The 23,413-nt window shown below is 41.8% G+C and overlaps 1 pseudogene; it reads left to right on the forward strand.

The window, feature by feature from the left end:
- Positions 1-1,043: 1,043 nt before the first annotated feature.
- On the forward strand, positions 1,044-3,945 carry LOC136711527 (histone-lysine N-trimethyltransferase SMYD5-like; annotated as a pseudogene).
- Positions 3,946-23,413: the final 19,468 nt, after the last annotated feature.

Here is a 23,413-nt window from a genome sequence, read left to right on the forward strand (position 1 = left end):
ATTTTATTTTGTATAACGAAACAAAAATTAAGATTGTTCAGTACACAATCATTCTGCAATCATCAGGGCAGTACTGCACACTTCTGTGTTTTGCCTTTCCCATTCAAACCAGGCTGGACTAGAAGGAGAATTTAAAGACTGCCTGCAAGCCACTTGTGAAAATGAGAGTACCAAGGCATCAAAACCCTCAAAAAGAAGACACTGTCTAAGAATCGGGGAGAGCCATGATTCAAGCTGATCTGTACTAAAGTGTTTCCTTTTGTTCCTCAGGCTTGGGACAAAGGCAGAGCACTGGCAGAGCCTCTTCTCTCAGTTCTGCAGCAGGACGGCTAATGAAGAGGACGAAATCACTCACAAGCTCCTGGGAGAGAAGTTTCAGGTCAGGGTCTGTGTTCAGGGCTTCAGAGATTCTTAAGAAGTCGCACCACACCAAATTTCCTCCAGGATGCAGAAGGTACTCAGTGTAGTTATAGATGCCTGTATCCTGGACTAATGGAATTGAAAGGCATCTTCTGATCTGGATGCTCGTAGCGTAATAAGAACTTCAAAGAGCGACTTCTTTTGTAATAATCCTGTTTCTAGTATCAATTCCTTTGCCTTTCCAATGGGAACATAACCCACAGGAAACACTACTTTTCACAAACTGCCACTCATCTTCAAGTACTCTGAATAAAACAGCACTGCCTGAGGAGTCTAACGGTGATGTGCAGAAGGTGTGGACGGCTGGTTGTGAATTGCTGCTTTTTTATGTCGGCTTTGTCACGGTCTCCCCTGTTTCTACCTTAGTTCACCACCAGAGGTCTCCCTCTCCCGAATACTAGTTTAGTGCTTCTCCTTTCCTTTATCCAGTCAAACCAGTCTTTCCACATTCTTCCCTACCAGGTGCACCTGTTCTGTCCTCCTCTCCTATCATTGGTCAATCCTTCATTCACCTTGTTCAATCCCTCTCTCCTTTACAGTACTTAAACCCCATCTGTTTCCTAGATTAATCGTGAAGTCTTGCATTCTCTCCTGGATCATTGCTAAGCCTTGTTTCGTGAGTGCCTTCCTGTGTATTTTTTGACATTTTGCTTCCTTCTCTCGTTTACCCCTGTCGGATCTCCCTACTAGCCTGTTCGCTTGATCGTTTGACCTGGACTGTCCCTGTTTATGCTCTCTCGTTTTGCCCTTATTGGATTATTTGCTTCAACTCTAAAAGCCTGCACTTGGATCCTTTCCTTTGGTCCTAGAGGACGTCACAGGCTTGCTGATATTAAGTTTGGCTTTGGGTTGACCAGATATCACCCTGCAATCAAAATTTTCCCAGACAAAAACAAGAACAAACATCTGCACAAAAGTGGTAGGCATCCTTCAATGACTTGCAGGGTTACAAAGTGAGCCTGTGTTCCTTGTGTGGTTTCAGCACAGGCACAAACTGAATGTACTGTGTAGCTGTGGTCCCTGGAATAATATAACCTGGACCTAACCCTAATCCTAACCTTAACCATCTCTGTAATGTTGTTTCGGGAGTAATGGCCACAGAGCAAAATCAGGTCATGCATTTTGCTTGCAGGTCAAAGTCAGACCATGACAGACCTGTCTGACCTGTTTTCATTTGTAAAATGATATTACATGCAAGATTCTATTCAATTTCTGTCCTCTGCCTGCCTTCATGCTTGCTTCCTCTGGGATCAGTTTAAGGCTAAGATGTTGAGTCTCAGGAGCTTAAGACAATGGCTGTGGTTAATGTAGGTCGGGTGTCACCTATATTTCTCTGTGTCGGGTTTTAGGGGCAACTGACATTGTTGTGGAACCAGTTCACTACAGCACTTTACGACGAGTGTCTGAGCAAGGTGAGTGTGTCCTGGAAATGCCATTTAATATCGCTGGGGGTTGCATTCCAGACATAGAAGAGCCCAGTTCTTGGCAAGCATGTCTGGGAATTGAAAGTGTCTAATAATCGCATTCACTGTTGCTGTTAATGGTCTTGCAACTCAAAACTTGCAGAATCCAGCCTTGTCAGCTTTGTAAATATCTTTTCTTGTTGTTGTTACTTTAATCGTAATTCTTTAATGAGAGCATTTTATCATTTGACAGGAACTGACATACTCCAACACTCTCTTGATAAGGAGGCATTTATAACATCTCACATTGTCAACTGCATTTCTTTATATACATCTATTTCCTTGCTATGCCTTATTAGCAAACTTATGCTTCGGCTTCTTCAGAACAAAGCTAGAATACTCCCCTGTTCCTCAGCTAACTATGACAGAGGAATAGCCATGTTTTTAAAGCTACAATTACATACTATCCTCACAATATGGTTTAAAAATCTCTAAGATCTCAAAATACACTTTGCTTGCTTATTTTTTAGCTTGTTCTTAAATCACTGGAGCCTGTGGCCCATAGTGGTTGTTCGCCCTCTCTGTGGAGCTTCATTTTAACTGGCAGTAGGAAACCTGAAACTCTGGTTGCTTTGAAGTTCAAGTTCTCTGTCCCTGCTTTGAACATGCTCTTATATAACTGGGTTGTTACCAAAGCTTATCAACACCTCTTCTTCAAGGCACAGAATTTTGTCTCCTAGCCTTGTTCAAAGTAGACAGAATAGGATGGTGGTTGGAGCTGTGTGCTGTCCAAAATGGTTCTTCTGGGAGTGTCATGTTTAGCCAAGGCCTTTTGTTTATAAAACTATACTATACATTTCAGACCGGTCACAACTACATTATGGTTTGACCTGACCAATGTATTACTTCTAGTCTGTACGATAGGTGTAAGAAAGTCTATACAAGAGATTTATACAAGAACCCTGCATGATTTGAAGAACATGTGAATCCAAGAACCTCACCAAAGTTTTTTCCAAGTGCCAACAACATTGCTTGTAAGTCTGTAGCCTGTTTAGGTTGTCCCTCAAATATATAGTCTTTGTTTACCCTGCCTTGTTGTGCACATTTCAGCTAAGAATCTACACACTGCATCGACAGCCAATGGCTTGAACAGAGGTCTGCTCGTTTCTTCCCCCATGGAGTCATCTCAAAGGCTGCTCAGCCTTTTGGCTTTTGCTCCCACCTCATGTTTTTTTGTGAATTCTCTTGTCTAGGCAACCACAGCTGCCTGCCCAATGCCGAGGCCTCATTCCCTGACAACAACTACCTGTTGCACATGACTGCCCTCTCTGATATCGCCCCTGGGGAGGTAAAGCCATCAGAATAATTGTGTGTGCGCGTGTATGTGGGGCAGTTCATAGTCTGTATATAAACAAGTATACGTCTGTGTGTGTCAATGCTTTTGTAAGGACCTGCAGGCACAGCTAGATTGATGTGCTGTTCTATAATTTCTCCTAGTATAGAAAAATAAGTTCAAAGTGTAATAATTGGGGGTTTTCAGGAAATCTCCATCAGCTACCTAGATTGCTGTCAAAGAGACTGGAGTAGGCACAGCCGCCACAAGATTCTCAGGTACATAGAGAGCCCAGAGACCGAGACTGAAGCCCCATTTACAGTGTCTGCTGCTACTTCACTGAAAGGCATTAGTGTCGAGGCACAGTTGGACTTTGTTTTTGGAAGCACAGTAAAGTCTAACACAGTGAAGTGTTAAGGATTTCTCTCTAACCCACTGTTGTTCTCTTTTGTTGTCAGGGAGAACTACCTGATTGCCTGCTCCTGTCCCAAGTGTCTCTCCCAGGCTGGATGTGACCTCTGAGGAAGAGGAGGAGGAAGGCAAAGGGGAGGGCGAGACGGAGGGTGACGACCTGGAGGATGAGATGACAGACGTGTGACGGGCTGGTCGGCACACCAGCGCACACCACTGAAACGGCACCGAGTTGATGTTAGAACAGTGGAGGACAGCAGTGCCGGCAGTGGGTCGGCTCTTCGCATCCACAGAGCACACACGGGCTCGCTCCACCTGCCTCATCCCTGACTGTCCTCTACAGCCTCTCACCGAATAAAACATTCATTAAAACTAGAACACATTTCACATCAGATTTTTTTTTTAACTGTCGAATTTCTGTCCCTGTTATGTTTCTGCATATGAGATTCCAAAGAAAGAAGACCACTTTTTAAACGGATTTAAAATAAATAACACTCATTCATGGCATTTATTATTATTATTATTATTATTGTATTAACTTTCCACTCCTGGTGCTTTCAGGAAGTGTTCTTCAGTGGGCATGACACAAGTTAGAAATGATGCATTTCTCAAAAATGTTTGTCTACCTACCTTTGACTTCAGTTACAACTTGAATGCATGACATGAAAATTTATCCTGCAAGTTGTATGCCAATAGTTTTTTTTTATTATTTTTTCTTTATAGATTCTAGGTAAGTCAAGTGCTCTTGTCCCAAACAAAGTCCAGTCTATTAACATCTTATCAAGACTTACTTGCAGAGCATTTTCTATTAGACTGCTATTGTGTAAGCTAACCAGAATAATTCCTAAACTCCCTGTTACATTTCAGTCCAGTACTATATGCAGATTGTTTAACAAATGTCTTGGCACTGTGTTCAACTTAATGACTATTAGATCTGTCTATCATTTCAATAGTTACAGGCAATAACTAAATAGCTGTTACTTTAAGAGACTGGGACCATTCACAGTGTAAATATGCCAGCTGTTCATAGGACTGCCTGCAGTATCTATCATTGCCAGTAACTCTTGACATAAAACAATTACTGTTTTACAAGTTGCATCCTCACAAGCTGAGAGTTATGTAGTGCAGCAGTATGAATAGCACAGATGTCATATTTACTGGGGATATGAAGGCAGCTTTGTTTTCACGACACTAGGTGGCATTGCTGTAAAAGAGCGATCGACTTGCAGAGCTTCCGTAGTGTTCTTAGTTTTTTTTTAATTTAACTCCAAAGATCAGTAACAGTATGGAAATGCACATATGGTATATTTATACTTTTAAGACAGATCAATAACCCTTCCTAAAGGAGAATGACTGTTCACTCTCCCCTTTCCCAGAGAGATCTACCACTTTCTAAACACAAGGAATGGCCTGTAATATTTACTCTTACTGCTTAATATATATACACTCACGTAAAGGATTATTAGGAACACCTGTTCAATTTCTCATTAATGCAATTATCTAACCAACCAATCACATGGCAGTTGCTTCAATGCATTTAGGGGTGTGGTCCTGGTCAAGACAATCTCCTGAACTCCAAACTGAATGTCTGAATGGGAAAGAAAGGTGATTTAAGCAATTTTGAGCGTGGCATGGTTGTTGGTGCCAGACAGGCTGGTCTGAGTATTTCACAATCTGCTCAGTTACTGGGATTTTCATGTACAACCATTTCTAGGGTTTACAAAGAATGGTGTGAAAAGGGAAAAACATCCAGTATGCGGCAGTCCTGTGGGCGAAAGTGCCTTGTTGATGCTAGAGGTCAGAGGAGAATGGGCCGACTGATTCAAGCTGATAGAAGAGCAACTTTGACTGAAATAACCACTCATTACAACCGAGGTATGCAGCAAAGCATCTGTGAAGCCACAACACGTACAACCTTGAGGCGGATGGGCTACAACAGCAGAAGATCCCACCGGGTACCACTCATCTCCACTACAAATAGGAGAAAGAGGCTACAATTTGCACAAGCTCACCAAAATTGGACAGTTGAAGACTGGAAAAATGTTGCCTGGTCTGATGAGTCTCGATTTCTGTTGAGACATTCAGATGGTAGAGTCAGAATTTGGCGTAAACAGAATGAGAACATGGATCCATCATGCCTTGTTACCACTGTGCAGGCTGGTGGTGGTGGTGTAATGGTGTGGGGGATGTTTTCTTGGCACACTTTAGGCCCCTTAGTGCCAATTGGGCATCGTTTAAATGCCACGGCCTACCTGAGCATTGTTTCTGACCATGTCCATCCCTTTATGACCACCATGTACCCATCCTCTGATGGCTACTTCCAGCAGGATAATGCACCATGTCACAAAGGTCGAATCATTTCAAATTGGTTTCTTGAACATGACAATGAGTTCACTGTACTAAACTGGCCCCCACAGTCACCAGATCTCAACCCAATAGAGCATCTTTGGGATGTGGTGGAACGGGAGCTTCGTGCCCTGGATGTGCATCCCACAAATCTGCATCAACTGCAAGATGCTATCCTATCAATATGGGCCAACATTTCTAAAGAATGCTTTCAGCACCTTGTTGAATCAATGCCACGTAGAATTAAGGCAGTTCTGAAGGCGAAAGGGGGTCAAACACAGTATTAGTATGGTGTTCCTAATAATCCTTTAGGTGAGTGTATATACACACTTTTTTTCTTATTAAGATGCCAGCTACCATTTTCCTAAATGGGATGTATAATCAAAGACCTATAACCAGACAGGTCATTCAAATACCCTTCATTCTTCCTCAGAGTGCATGCATGTCATTCAACCCAAATCAGAAACATCCATTCCTCGTAGGATAACGGTAGTTTGTGATCCTCGCGTGGCAGTCCTCGCTTCGTATGTTGGGAATGTTTCCACTCGCATGCAGACACAAGTGCGGAGTTAAATAAGTACACCATACTGTTTCGCACTTGCAAAATTAGTGTTCCCCTGTAATTAGATTGCATGGTGGATAGTGAGTACCAGTATTTTTAAGCCTGAATTAATAAGTTCTAAACAGGTAATATTTTGACAGTGATTCTAGGTGTTACACAGTTAAAGATTTAAAAACTACCAGGCTGACTCTCCTGACAGTTTGTCCTGTTATGTATGTGTGGAATATGGTAAGGATATGAAATCTAATTATCACAAACTTATGGTCCTATCACACATAGATTCAACTGGATGTGTTTTGCTTGTAATGTTTGACTAATGGTGGGTTCTCTGGGGAACCCAGACTTGTGGCTGCGTTGTAGTTGTGCATGTCTGATAGGTACAAGATACAGAGTGTTTTCAGCTCTTTGGTCTTAAAATGTCCTGTAAAATAGCCACTTTGGTACCACAATCCTCTGTGGAGTCTTGATCTGAATCTTGAGGGAAATTCAGTCACCCGAATCCTTAATCCAAGTTTTAAAAGACTTTATTGATTAATAAACTATCATGAGGTTGTGCGTTTTCATATTACATACAGGTTAGCATGGGAAATGTTCCAAGTGATTCTTTTGTAAATCAGTTAGGTTCCAAAATGTTTGAGCAATAGCCCACTAATGTCATTTGGTAATCTCCAATAAAATATCACTGGATTAAGTTGTCTGAGGCCTGTCTTTCTGTTTCCCTCTGACCAATCACTCACTCACTCGCTCGCTGAAGACCTGGCTTAACCAACGGCAGAGTGTCTGGAGATAAATCCTGATGGAGAACGCTAGAATATCATTTAGTTGTCACCAGGGGCAGATAGACAGATGTCCCTCCCCAACAGGCACTCAAGTTATAGCTTTTCTATAGTGAGAAAAACAAAGCAAAATTACTTTTCAGACTTGTGCTGGTATGTAGCCTATAGTATTGATTTTGTTTGTAGCTCTTAAACATATGCACATAACTATAAGGCACCTCGACAGACTGATAATGACACGCATCACTTCAATCCTTCAGTATTCCTCCCAGCAATAAACAAAGACAATATATATTGAATGGATATTCAAGAACTTAAATCCATCTTAAACTATTACGTAAACACCTCCAGTCCAGGAAAATGTATTTCTTCCCATTCTATAGGGCAGGATCGCAACCTTCGATTTAAGAAGAGCAGTATCTGTATAGATAGGATTTGAAGCACATAACAGACACACACGTACAGATGCATAAATACAGATCTGTGTAAGTACATATGTATGTGTTATATTTCCGTTTCTACAGAAAACAAACATCTGAAGAGTTAAACATACTTTCAGGGAAGAGAAGATCTCAATTCCTCAATCTTATGCCAGCAAGACTGAAGAGACACTCATTAATACTTATATGTTATATGGGCTATTCAGTTGATTTATGAACAATAAGCTATTCTGGATTCATATTAATTTGGGGCTCTTAGTGGTCATCTTTTATCTGATCAACAACATATGTTGAATAGAATATCTTCCAAATTCATTGGAAGTAAAAGAAAAAATGAAGTATAGTTCCTGTGGTATGCTCTAAGAATTGATGTCAATTTGTGACCAGTATTTAGAGGAGGTACGCACGCCCAAGGGCTCTCTGGCCCGCAGAGAGTTGACGGTTGGCCCAAAAGTGAATCTGGGTTAAACTGGCACAACAGTAAAATGTCCATATTGGGCACCCTGTTGGCCTGGGACAGCCAGAGTTCACTTTACGCCACCACCATGGCCACCAATGAGCCGAAGCACGGGAGCTCGACCACAAGGTCTGTTGTGAGATGGTCCAGGAGGGTGTGGGTCACAAGGTGGGCGCAAAAATGCCAGGAGGGAGGGTCCTCAGGATGTGCATGATGTGTGCTTTATAGCTCACAGATCTGGAGAGGAGTATCCACAATTGTGATTTGCAAAACAGAGATTGAGTTACTGTATGTCACAGTAGTGTGGAAGAACAATCATCTTCAATCAGGTTGGAACGTTAGTTGCAATGCCTTTAATACACGCAGCGTGGAGAGGAACAGTGAATCAAGAAGATCCCAAAGTCGCTCTGCCTTCATTTTAACAGTCAGAGCTTTTATACACAAACATCAAAGAGCTGGTTAAAAAGTTAGCTAAGCAGAATATATATCATTATAGGACAGAGTTCATAGGTCAACACATGGATTAGGGAGCAGGCACTTAAATCATACTGTTTGACATTGTCTCCAAGATTCTCACTGTAAATAACAAACAGAAATCAAGCTACCTTCTGGCCTGACCTTCTAGCTTGACCTTATCTTTCTTAAGTATACAAGAGAGATAAACAGGTATTAGAGAAAGAATTTCTAACTTTCCTTCCACACTCCCCCCATTTTGTCCTATGATGAGACCCTGGAGTTGTAAACCTTAACCTCAGGGGGAATAGTGGACATCATTCAGTGTAATAAGGTTATATTCATAAGATCCATTATATCACTGTGTTCTTGCAGCATTTCCACATACATTATTTTAGCAGACTCCTTTATTTCAACAGGAGTATGGCTTTTCTGCATTTCTCTAGCAGTGCAAGCACAGCAACACTTGATCAGTCCAAAACAAATATAGAGAAGAATGAGTATGCCAAGGATAAAAAGCAGACTTTGGGCTATGATAGCACCAATACTTCCGAGGGAGCCACTTATCCAGCTCCCAAGAGACCATTCCGAGGTCTGGTGGATTTTAGTTACATCTTTACAAATGTGATCCGTAAGATCATGAATCTGTTCAGTAAACTTAGTAAAGGCAGATGCATTAACAGTATTGTAAATACTCATATCTATTCTATAATGTTTCCATATAGCACAGTTATCTTCCACAGTCAAGGGAACTGGGATCATGGGAATGCCTCCCTCAGTGTTATGGGGCACATGTGAACACACCCAGCACCTTGACAGATTCAAGTCTTTTGTAAACTGATAAGACAGTTGGAGGTAGGCGTTTCCTCTGGTCAGGTAGCTGTCTCGTCGCTGTCAAATCCTCAGTTGTATTTTATCAGTGTATATGTTAGTGTTTGTGGTGTCGATATGCAAAAGGGGAGAGGTTACTAGCACATCACCTGGTATTTGTGGACTCATGCGTCCTGCCGCTCCTTTTGGGCCACTGCTCTGGCCATGTGCCGTTAGCTGGAGGGTGATGCTGATGTCAGCTTCTTCTGGACGGGTTTCCTCAGTCAGTGATGATCCTGTCAACTTGGAGGTGAAGGCGCCCTTTTCCAAGGCTGCTATGGCGCAGATGATGGTCCCGCAGGCGATGAGGAAGAGGATCCAGGCGAAGGCAAGCATCCCTCTGTTCTCCACCAGGGTTGTGCTGATCACCTCGATTGGCAAGTTTGCAGTGGGAGGAGTGGATCCATGTCGTCTTTCCTTGGCACTTCACAGCTGTGTGGGTGGTCAGGAGCACCTGGTAGGGCCCTGTCCACCTGGGCTGTTGGGAGGACTTTCTCTTGTGTGCTTTAATATACACATAGTCACCTTGCACCTTGCACCTTGCAATCCTGCTGGGATGGTTCAGTCTGGGCGGCTTTCACCTGTGAATGGACAGCTTCGAATGCACGTGTTAGTCCCATACAAAAAGACAACATAGCATCATCCATCAAGTGAATGTCCATTTCCCTTACAGACAATGGAGGAGTGATGGAGAGTCTCATAAGTCATCCCATAATAATCTCACACGGAGAAAGGCCCTGTTTTTTTCAATTTGCTGACGATCTCATTGTCATTAGGACTATAGGAAGGGCATCTGGACATTTGAGTCCTGTTTGTTTGCATATTTTAACCAGCTTATTCTTTAACATTCCATTTTGTTTCTCCACTGCTCCAGCTGACTGAGCCTGATGGGGCAGTGAAAATGTTGTTTACCTCGCAGGGCTTTGCATAGTTCCTGCACTATCGTCCCAGTGAAGTGAGTGTTCCTATCGCTGGAAATTTCCCTGGAATGCGAAATCTACATATAACATCCCTTAACAGTATTTTTGCTACTGTTACTACTTCAGCCTTCCTATGGGATAGGCTTCAACCCATTTAGAACACCTATACATTATTACAAGTATATATTCATATCCACAACATTTAAGCTTTTGAACACAATCTATTTGCATATTGCAGGATTATGAGCTTGATAAATGTGGCAAGTTCTACAATATTGCTAAGCTGTTACTATAAAACCTGGGGCAAACCAATTTAAAAGACTGATGCACACATCCCCCCTTTGCCTGTGTGGCCAACACCATGCGCCAGATGGGCAAACCAGGGAAAGAGTGCCTGTGAGGCAACCAATGAATTAGTAAATGTTTGAGCTCTCTTATGGAAGGTGCAGTGGCCAGTTGCAATTTCCTGGAGCTTTTACAGTGCATCTCAAATTATATTTCATCCAGCCCCAGGTCATAAAAGTCAAACCCTAGTTACTACCTACGTAACACATACATTTTGTTCCTACTAAGAGAATACAAAAGTCAGCAAAACATTATTTTTTACAAATTCAGTTTGAAAACTGTATTGTACATATATTTGTTGCGTTTTGATTTATAAACATTGTACATTGTACAAATCTTAAGAGAGGCAATGGACTGATTCTGACTTCATGGCTTTCATTCTATTTATTTGAATAATGTGACATCTCCACTAATAGTACATTATAAATTAAAATATCAATACAAGAATATATGCTACTGCGGACATCATCTGAGCTGTTTCACAATATATTGTAGATTCCTATAATCTGGAAAACCTTTAATTTCAGTATTTGAACTTATTTCAGTCAACCATCACTTCAGCGTTGTGGACCTCAACATCGGTCTGTTCAAGATGCCGTAAGGCTGTCTTTAAAGCCGGGCCCTCGGCCTACTGTGTCTCAATGAGAAAACCAGCGTCTTCTCCATATGCACCTCTGCCACTATGGGTCAAACATCGGTTCCTTCAGGACACGATTCATAATCTGCCATGTGGAATAAATCAGTCATCTGAAGACACAATGTGTGGGTCACACAACATCAGAGATCCTCCTTATAAAAGGCATCTCTATCACATTAGTTGACATTCGCACAATCTGTAAGGTTTCTAGTAAAGGGACAATTCAAAATAATAATAATCTTGATTCCAATTGATCTCATTTATCAAATTATTTACGTACAGCACTCAGCTGTCGTCAGCAGCATCATATCTCCTGTGTTTACTGAATCAGCTTTACTTCCTAGTGTAGATACTCTTTTGTGTGGAGTTGTCAAAACAATGTGCTTATTTTTGTCCTTTTATCTAACTTAAATACCTGAGACCATTACAATAATTATTACAGCAGTTCCTTCAACACCATAGTTAATAGTAGTTGTGTAAATGATGGCAGTTATTACTCTTTGTTTCTCAATACCTTTTTCCCAATAAACCATAATTTAAAATTATGTACATAGTTTAATTAGGAACAACTCCTATTATTCCTATTTTCATTATTATTCGTTTTATGTGGTTGTCATCTAGTATGTGACGTATTCGTCTGTATCAACATCAATATTATTATCATTATTAATACAAGCAGTGTAAATTACCAGTCATTACACTCTTCCTCTGTTTGTAGTAAGTTATGAACCCTTACACGTACTTACAGTCTCTGCCTTCTCTCTCTCTCTCTCTCTCTCTCTCTCTCTCTCACAGTCATCTCAGGCTGCTTGTCTGCTCAGGCGAACAGGGGGAGCAGTGTCATGGCACTTGCCCCCTGCCCCCCTCTTCCTAATTGATAGGGTATTTCTGTTTGTGAAAGGACAAACAGTTTTATAACTTGCCATGACTATGTTTCATTAAATTAGTTATGTTACATCTTTTAATCTTTGGAAAATAAGCTTTTTCATTGATCTCAATAATGATGTCCAGGTACTTCAGGAAAACACATTTTCAAAAAATGTGTCCAGTCAATTATTTCCCCAACTAAGAACCTGCGTGGGCACTAAGACTGTCCGCCTGCGCGGCTCATGTCTTTATTGTGTCAGCTTTCTCCTATTGAAGTCCAGTCTACACCGGTACAGGTTCAGAAGAACTGTTCCCGAACCAGATTGAACTGATCAATAGTTAATTTCTTACCTACACATTGTATTTGGGATCTATTTCTAGGGATTTAAAAACTCTTCATTGTGGAACTCATAGCTACCAAATTACCACGTCTTTAATTTCCTGGAGTATCTGGTTATCTATTTATCAATATCTAAGAAACCTTCACCGAATGTTTGCGGTTGCCTCGGATTCCCATTTCTAAATTTGGCTCTAATTCCATTTCTAACATGTTAGTTTAAACTTCTGTATTCGTAAGACCTATTTAAATAAATTAATTTTGTATTATTATTTCTGTTTGCAATAGCATTCTGTGTACAGTTAAATGCTTACTTTTCTTGTAGGTCTGTTATTACAACATATTTAACTGGTGTTTTTTAGCTATCATTCTGTAACTATTTGTGACTTATGACTCTCAGTCATATTCTGGACTATACAGTAAATGAAAATGACATGACATACGGACATTTACCTTGCGCAAACTGTAAACGTACAAACATACAAAGAGATATATATTAATTTATATCCAAAGTAATGTTTTGTTGTTTTTAATTCTCTTCGGGGCATTCGACTTAGGTTAGATTGAATTATGGCTTTTGTCTTTTCTTTCTTTTCTCTAACAAATGTTTTAAGATAGCTAGCTTTGGTTTCTCATTTCTTAATGTACATTAATCATTCCACATCAGTAGAATGGGGGGCGCCATAGGCATTTCCAGATATTTTATGGCATGTTACGTCACTTGTTTATTATACCTACGTCATATCCGGACGGAAGTGTACACCCATAGCGCCCTAACCACCCACGATGACCCTGATGACCCCGATGACCTCCCTTATCCAACTGTCCTTCTCTCGCCCCTAGCCCCCCTCCCTCCACCCACACTGCTTAGTTCTGCTGGCCTTTGTTCTTGCCGGAGAGTGTGAATGTTCAGAGTGTGAATGTTTCAGGTCCTGGGGGTTTGTGACCCCCCCCCCCCCCCCTATTAAGTTAGAATAGCTCCATTGTTTCAGTAATAGTTATCTATCTATCTATCTCTCTCTCTCTTTATCTTGTAGTGAATTCATTCTTTTTTTAGTTAAACACCTTCTAGTAAAGGCCTTCTAACTGTCTTAAAAGTTCATAAGATTTAAACTTAAGATATTGTTCAATTTCTTAACAGTCCCTTATCCTGGCTTACAAATGTTACGATATACCACATTATTTTCTTACATTCTTAATCTTTAGAACGCCTTAAATTACTCTAGCCTTCTAAGTAAAGTGCTTAGGGGGAAAGTTTTTTAAAATTTATTTTAGCTCTCTCTCGCTCTCCCTCTCTCTCTCTCTCTCTCTCTCTCTCTCTCTCTCACGAAATGCATAACGTGAAGTCTGAGATTAAAATGAATGCTCAGGGTTTTGGTGGTGGGTACGGAGCCGCAGGGGCCACTCTCTTCTAAGAGGGCGGGTTATCGTGACGTAGTGAAGAGACGGTATACATCACCCCCCGATCAATGTTTAAAGACAATGTCTTACCCGAAAGCTATGGATGTCGACAGGCTCTACACCCCTCTCCAATCCCGGGATCTACCTTGGTTCTATTCACCCGATTTTGTATACATGCCTGAAACCTCTGACTGCGGCCAACCTCCGGGACCTCAACACCCGATTCCGCAAGACAAAACAGGACGCTTTGCGATAGACATCGAAGCTAGTCTCTGGGATGTACAGGCTCAGGAGGTCCTGAACGGTTCTGCGTTTGCTGCACTGTCTATCGCGGACTCGTCTCAGGAAGGGGGCATTCCAGCGGCTGTAGAAACAACCCACAGCCAACCAAGCGACCCAATGAGCAGCGAACCGCCTCAGGGGCATGATGAAGACGATGGCTTTATGCCCGGTGTGCGGGTCGATGTAAGCAGAATTGTTAAAAGCACCCTGGTATATATTCTGCCGGTTCTCATCGACCAAACCCTGAAATCAGTCTGTCAGGGTTGTGAAGTGAATCACCCCAGCCAGTTGAGGCACAGCTGTCTGTTTGACCCAGATGCCTATTATTTCCGATACTATTTCGATGTGATTTACAGAAGACTGAACAAACCATGGCTGAAGCTGGCGCTAATCAAGGCGATATCTTACTCCCACCTGCGGGCCTCTTCCGGGCAAGTCCAGAAAATCATAGATGAGATTTTGCTGGAGTTGAAAAATGAGAAGTATATAAATGAGAAACTGAGCTGTTCAATGACCTGGATGAGCCGAGTAGAAAAACCGCCAGGAAGCTAAAAGAGTATTTCTTCCATAAAGAACTGAGGGACCTGGAAGATGGGAAATGTTCTGGACTGCTTCTGCAACTGGATCTGCCATCAGCGCTCGGTGGATAGCCTGAGAGCTCTATTACACCATGTGCTTGACAAAAAAGTAGCCAATGCGAGCCTTTTCTCTACAGATTTAACCGTAGATAATGACCAACTTTCAAACCTGGAAAATTTCATGGCCGCCGTAACAGAGACTGGGGGATACGAAAACTGGAGTGAGATGGTCGAGGGCGCCCAGAAGGATGTTAGTCCTTTTCATCATCATCTGTATGAATTTTTACTGATCATGTTTAACAAACCTTTGTTTACTTTTAAAATAGCCCATATTGTTGTTTTATTTGTGTATGTAATCGATGTGTGTGATAAAAAAAACATGTCGTTGTCGATATAGAACAAGTAACCAATCATCTGATTTATTTTTGTTTGGACCGTAGAAAAAATTGTTGTGTATGTTATACTTTTCTCAATTGTCTAAAAAGAGGTGTTTGTTCGCCTGAAATGGAATAAAAAAAACATGTATAAAAAACTTTGCTCATTGTGTCGTGTGATCTGACAGAATGACTCTGCAAGCTCCCCAGATGAAGGATCTGTACTACAACCCGGCCAAGGCCGGTGGTTTGGCTGGTAAGAAAGGTTTTCAAAGAGGACTAACTGAAGCCGGGGTTAAGGCTAAGGATGAGGTTGTTTCAGAATGGCTAAGGGCACAAGACGCCTATACCCTACATAAACCGCTCAGAATTAACTTTAAAAGAAATCGCGTCTATGTGACTGACATAGACTCACAATGGCAGATGGATCTAGTCGATATGTCAAATTTATCAAAAGATAACAATGGTCACAAATTTATGTTGATGTGCATCGATGTGTTATCGAAATACGCATGGATCCGAATTCTGCACAATAAAACAGGTAGTGTGGTGACAAGGGCCTTTGAGGATATATTGTCCCAGGGTCGGTGTCCTAAAAAACTGCAGACTGATAAAGGAAAAGAGTTTCTCAAAAGAGAATTTCAGAATCTGTTGAAGAGACACAATATACATCATTTCACCACCGGTAATGAGCTTAAGGCATCGGTTGTGGAGAGGTTTAACCGCACCATAAAGACAATAATGTGGAGATATTTTACAGCTGTCAACACGTTCAAGTATGTTGATAAAGTTCAGGATTTTATCGAAGTTTACAACCGAGGATATCACACCAGTATTAAAATGAAGCCTATAGATGTTAACAAGAGTAATTCTTTTAAGGTATATAAAAATGTATACGGTCCCTTTTTTAAGACAGAAAAAACTACTTATAAGTTCAATGTCGGGGATGTGGTGAGAGTTTCAAAGCTGCGCAACCCTTTTGCCAAAGGTTATAAACAAACATTTACTGATGAATATTTTACAGTTACCGAACAGTTGGCTAGAGACCCCCCCGTGTACCGGTTAAAAGACTATGACGGGGAGGAAATAGAAGGGACGTTTTAAGCTGCCAAGTTACAAAAAATTATTGTGGGTAAAGATAGAGTATTCAGAGTTGAAAAGATTATAGCGGAAAAAAACCAAAACCGGAAAAAATATGTGTTAGTGCAATGGAGAGGTTGGCCTGAAAAGTTCAATAGTTGAGTCCCGGAGCAACAGGTTTGTGTTATTCAAGCCTTATAACAAGATGTCCGCGGGTGTGGTGGGGGGCATTACTTTAGTTTCTGAAGATGGAATTAGGTGGCTTCTACGTGACTCTACCCAGTAACTCCTCTCTCGATATATATCCTAAAAATGAAATATCCAGTTACACAGTGCAATTTGGAAAATCTATAGATCTAAGGGGTTCGTGGGAAGTGGGTTTGGCGGAAATACAGTATCCTTACACTTGGTCTATTTTACAAGATAAAGATGCCAACTTCTCAGTTTTTGATCATGTTAAAAAGAGTCAATGGTCATTCACGATCGAAGGGGGTTATTACGACAGCGTGGATAAAATATTAGATGAGATGAATAAGCAGTTCTCAGACGGGAACCCCTGCCTCAAGTTATATTACAATCCTATTAAAAACCGAGTGTACATTGTGTCAAAACCTGGCCTTAGTATTCAAACCAGCGGGGCCCTGGGACGTATAATAGGCTTCTATACTGACACGGAGAACTCATTCTCAGACGTGGTGGCCCCCTTCCCGGCCGATATCAGAGGTGGTTTTTACACTCTTTACATCTATACGGACATCATTGCCCACCAGAGGGATGGTGATAGTTATGTGCCTCTTTTGAGAAATGTACTTATTAAAGGTAAAAGCAATGACATGATCACAATTACTTATGACAAGCCGCACTACATACCAGTCTCAAAGACACACTTTGACAACATCACGATCAAAGTAAAATCAGATCAGAATATCAACGTACCATTCCGTTTCGGTAAAATTATAGTTAAACTACATTTTCGAGGGGTTATGTCGATCCTCTGGCCTATGTTGATTATTACAAAATGCAAGCCGGGAATGGCTTGCCCGGGTTTGTAGGATCCTCCACTATGTATGGGGCCGGGCTAGGTGGACTCTTTCGTGGTCTTTTTAGAATGGCCGTACCCCTGCTCAAGAGAGGCTTTGCTATAGCCAGACCCCACTTGAAATCAGCGGCTAAAAACATTGTTAGTGATGTGTTCGCCAATGTTATGAACCGCTCAGCTAGCCATGAGCATCAGGAGGGTTCGGGACTCATGGTGATGTCGAGGGGCGGGGGTAAAAGAAGAAGCAGCAGACACCCACCAGGGCAGCGAAGACCCCCAGCTAACAAAAAAACGAAGACTCGCTCATTCTCCAACACACCACAGAATCCCTCGGAGAAGGAAGCAACAGAAGAGAAAACCTGCAAAAAGAAAGTCTCAAAGAAAGCCCAATAGATCTTCAGGTTACATCTTTTAAACATGTCTTTTTTCCATAGCCTATCGGAAGAATGCATTAAATCAGAACTGGACCTGTTTACAGTCCCGTACACCCAAACGAGTATAGATAAAAGCATCTATGTAGAGATACTACCTCTTTCCGCAATTTCAGAAACGGCCCCTCTGGAGTTTTTCATAGCGGGAAATGGGGAAGATTATATTGATTTGAACAACACTGTCATTTTAATCAACTGCAGAGTGGATGAGGAGGATGGGGATGCAACAGTGAAGGCAGCCAACGTTGGTGTCATCAATTACCCTATGGCCACCATGTTTTCGCAAGTGGACGTGACCCTGGGTGATCGACTCATTAGTCAAAGCAGCAATACCTACCCCTATAGAGCCATGATGGAGTGTATCCTTAATTATAGTGAGGAGACTCTAAGCAAGCAGTTCAGTCCTGGCCTGTTCTTCAAAGACACCCCAGAAGCTATGGACGACAGGGATACAGATGGACTCAATGAGGGCTTGCAAAAAAGAGCAGCCTTTTCAGACGAAGGCCGGACCTTTGAGCTAATAGGGCATATTCATGTGGACATATTTTTTCAATAAAAACTCATGCTCAACAGGGTAGACATTAAAATTAAAATGATCCCGAGCAAAAATGCTTTCTGTCTGATGACTCCCGATACTGAAAAATATAAACTGAATATATTATCGACCTCATTGTTTGTGAAAAGTGTCCGTATCCCCAGCGGTTAAACTAGGACACGCCCAGGCATTAATGACGGCAAACGCCAAGTACCCGAAAGAAAGAGTCTATATGAAAGTCCACAGTATCCCCGCGGGGACACGTGTGATGAACCAAGAAAATCTTTTTCTAGGGCAGCTCCCAAAACAGGTTATTATAGGTCTAGTGGATAATGATGCCTTTACCAGGGTATACAACAAGAACCCCTTTAACTTTAAACATTAAACGCAGAATTTATAGCATTGTACGTTGACGGAGTGCAAGTGCCGTCCAAGCCTTTTCAACCGGACTTTGAAAACAGCAATGCTGTTCGGGAATATTACAGTCTAGTATTGGCTGCGGGTCGTCATCTCAAGGATCAACCTCTGATGATCAATCGCCAGGAATACTGCAGCGGCTACACGCTGTACAGATTCAACCTGACCCCCGACGAAGAGTGTGGACAACATTTTTCACTGGTGAAAACGGGTAACATGCGTCTGGAGATGCGTTTTAAATAGCCTCTACCCCGCACTGTAAATATGATCGTGTACGCGGTGTTTCACAACATTATTGAGGTGAATCAGAGAAGAAACATTCTGTATGATTATTATTAAAATGAATACCATAGAGCTCAACACCATCATGACGGCTACCTCATGTACCCGCAAACGGTTTCAAGGGGTCTATGCCTGTGACCAGCTGCCTAAATTTAAGATCAAGAATTTACCAGCGATGTACATAATCAATACTCACCCTAAAAATATGCCTGGAGAACACTGGTTCACTATTTATCTAAGGGAGGATCAACGTGGTGAATTTTTTTGATTCCTACGGTCACCCCCCAGATTTCAGACCTTTCCCCCGGAGTATCCATAACTTTTTGCTCAACAACTGTCAAGAAACCCTTTAAAACGGGCGTCAAGTACAGAGTCTACAGACCACCACTTGTGCCAACATTGTGCATTTTTCTTATATCATAGAGCTAAAGGTCGAACATATCCAGACATTATGACTCTGTACAGCGATGATTTAGAACAGAATGATGAAAAAGTGACAGTTTGTCAGGACAATGTATACGGACCCTTATATACCTGTAACGTATGGTGCTAACAACCCTTGTATACAGACTGGCTGCTCTTGTGAGGATTTTAAAAGATGTCACGTATGTTAAGGAGAAAAACAGGAATCAGTCTTTGAAGCAAATCATTTATTTAACACACTTATTATAGAAGACACGGGGCATGTTATAAAGAACACATCTGTACAACATTCGAAAAATAAAACATAAAATAAATAATTACAATCGGTTGTCGGTCTTCATTCACTGTTTTACAAACAATAATAACAGGCTATTAATAAGCAAACCAACGTGTACTAGATCCTGAGATCCTTCGCTTAACACTGGGTAAGTAATGAGCAGTTGGGGTTTTAGCTTCCCATTCAGCCTCCCCCCTCTTTACACATGTGTATTTTTTGGCGTGTCTCCTGGTTAGGCACTGTTGATTGTGGGATGTTCAGACAGGCCATCGCATGTAGGAAAGAATTCCAGCCTACAGGTCTGCAGCTAGCAGGGATCTTATTAGTGCTAGTGACACTCTTCAACAGATCAAACATATGTGATCCTTTGATCAATTGTCCTTTAAAAACAAATTCACCCTGTTCATTCCAAGCCGTTACACGTGGTTTCTGAACCATTTTGTGCAGGATATATTCAGCATTTCTTTTGCTTCTGGAAGGCATGTTTCTCAAAACATCAGTTACAACATCGACCTCTGGCGAGGAGGAAAAACCCTCAACAGGCTCGGTATCCGCTATCACAGAGGGCTGAGCATCAAAACCCTTATCAGCCACAGTCCCCTCATCCGCAATCCCGTTTTCTCGAGAGGCCATGTTTAAAGTTAAAGTGTTGTAATCTTTTTCCCCCTGCCGAACCAGATACTGTATATTGTTGTATTGTGGCACTATACAATTGGGGTTTGGAATGCTGATTTAAATCAACCCTGGTTAATATAGCTTTCATTTCAGAGTCCAAGTTATTCTCGACAGTTTGTTGGAGGGTTTCTGGACCGGCAACATTTTTTTTCAGTTTTTCAAGCTGATCCTGAGGGACCAAAAACATTTTCCGAGCATGTTCCATTACTAAACCGAGCTCGAAGCCAGAAGACTGGCAAGGAAAGGCACAGCTATGCTCAAGAGTGGTTCAATAAAACCCCCGGTTTGATTAATCTTCTTTCTTTTTCTTTTAATAGAATACTTCTTATTAGCGATGATCTTGATAACAGCTTTTTGTTTTTTGAGTTTAGAATGTTGAGAAGGGGTTAGGGGGATGTTTCCACGCAAGATGTTTAAAGCTATTTCGCACAGGGACTCTATCAAATCCGAAGGGGCCGCGGCCAGCACAGCTTTCCTCTGGCACGGGTTCCCCTCAAATAACATCTGCAAAAGTGGTAGATTTCTTTTAATCCGAACAGACATGCTTATTTATTTCCTTTTCTTTAGCACATACACGGCCGGCCAATCTGGAGGGCACAAACCTGTTCCGAGACGAAAGTCTTCTGGGGTTTGTGCTTTAAAATCGGCGAGCAAGTACCCGTAGGGTTTTTTGGTAGCGTCCTCAAAAGCCTCCAAAAAGAACTTTGTCTGTTTGGGGTACATTTGACAAGCCAAGACGGTAACCTGTAGTTTATCTCTGGGATTTAAAAAAATAATTATATAATTAGTGTTTAAATTAATAGTGCGACTTTTTTTACCTTGCAAAAATAAATTTTGAACTAAATAAATAATGCTTAAATTCCGATGATGAGTGTACTTTGTGAAGGCATTTTCCACCTCGCTATTGTCACTGGCCAGTTCCATCAGGTCATCAAGGACCACTAGATTAGTTAGACTTTTTGACAACTCATCATCACACAGCGAGTCGGGGACTCCCTGTACAAATTTCAGATTTTTTATTTTCGCCGCCAAAGCATCGTAGAGCGGCTGCCAGCAAGAGTAGCACCACACTATGTTGTCGAGATTTTGGGACACGGTCGCTTCCACATTTTCTATGAAATTCTTTATAAGATAGCTCTGACCCGAGTTGGAGGGACCGGCTATAATACATGAAAAAGGATGTTGAAGTCTGTTATCAAAACCACCGCTAATATTCATAAGGTAGAGTGTTATAGTCGGGCATCAACACTCTTTTATTGTACACCACCCTGAACCGTTTGTTTAGTGATCTATTTTCCAACATGTAACCCTTTTAATTCAGATAGATTCAGTTTCTGGAAGTAATAATCTCACGAGAAGGCGCGTCTTTTTCAGTTACAAAACTGTGGACCAGGGTCATCATAATGATTTTGTTGTTACAATGGTTCAGAGTGATCCCCTTAACTTTCATACATGTCTTACCAGCAGCTGTTCTGTATGCGTAAGTCTTTGGAACCCTGAAACAAACTCCACTATGTGGTCCTGAGGATCTAGCTCGCTCGTTAACTCCCCAAAGTAGTCCCCGAGGGGCGGGACCCAATCCCCCGGCCTGGTGACAAAGATCACAGAGTCAGTATCGTGATAGAGCGTGCACTCCTGTAGTTGGTCCATTAAGTTGTACAGTTCAAGCTGGGCGTAAGCCGTGGAAAAAATTGCAATAAACACATTAACGTTACCCTGGCGGGTGGGGAAATCTTTCGGGGTTCGCCATTGCACCTGGGCCACTCGGTCATTTATGAATTAGAAAGTGGGATACATCGTGTTCTTTGGAAAACATGAATTCTATAAACTGTTCGGGGTTTTTAATCAAGGTTGTATTTAGACGATTGTTTCCACACATGTTCATGTTCAGAGGTAACATCAATTTTCCCGAGCACCTGTAAGGCAACACGGGCAAGAATAGACCTTGGGGCGGGTATACGGTGAATTTGATCAAGCCAAAGTAATGACTGATGTCGAGAAAGTCGCGATAAATAATGTTTGGATGTCCCAAGGGATACATTTTAGTTTTGTTGACAAATGGGTACAAGCTAGTGAAGTCATAGTAATCTACTCTCTCCCCTGACTTTACCTCATAATGTAAACAGATGGCGTTGGTCCAACCCCCAAATAATGCCTCCCGGGGTTGGAGACGTTCTGGAAAGTCAAAGGTTTCCATGAAGACCCGCACCCCCTCATCCTGCTGCTTCAGGGTGGTCCACTAGTGTTCCCAAATCACCACCACGTTCAAACCATAGGTGTTTTTTTAATGTTTCAATTCGTTGCTGAAAATTATAGTGCACATCACCACAGAGTTTTGAGTTACAGGATTAAAGGTGTTTGGATCAAAACATTGCGGACACCCGTGGAAAATACAACCGGCAAACTCGTAAGCGGTACGCACCCCAGCCACCTGGGGTAGTGGTAGGGACCCATTTTGACTTCCCCGCGGTTTAAAGCGTGACTGATCATGATGTCATCCCGGGTAGTCAGGTATTCCAACCACTGTGACAGAACCAACCTTTCTTCTGAGACGCGAAACCCAGAGCTTTAGGCAAAGCACTCAATTTCATGGGTAGGAAATTCAGCGAATCTATGTACCTTTGGTTGAAAGTTTCATCAGTGAAACACATTATCTTGCTCCCCTGAGCAATAATTTTAGGGGTCACCACGTTCTCCACCAGATACTTCATCAAAACGTAAGAATCATAACCCTTAGCATTGTGTGCAATAAACGTGTAATTGAGGTATTTCAGACTACGGTATTTTATAAAGAAAGCACTGACACAATCCTCACCGCTGGCCGACCACTCGCGATCCATCATGTCTATACAGTGTATATAATTAGCCACCTGGATCCCTTTTTCCTGGCAACATTCAAAATCAAAAAAGACATACAGTTTATGCAGTGGCTCCTTTTTAACAGACTGAATAAAACATTGGTGTTCGGCCTCTAGGGTCAGGTCGGCCTTACACAGCCGACACCGCTGTTTCGAACATTTGTGGGTCTTGCCCTTATGAAAC

This window comes from Amia ocellicauda, chromosome 2, assembly GCF_036373705.1.
Source record: "Amia ocellicauda isolate fAmiCal2 chromosome 2, fAmiCal2.hap1, whole genome shotgun sequence".
NCBI lineage: Eukaryota > Metazoa > Chordata > Actinopteri > Amiiformes > Amiidae > Amia > Amia ocellicauda.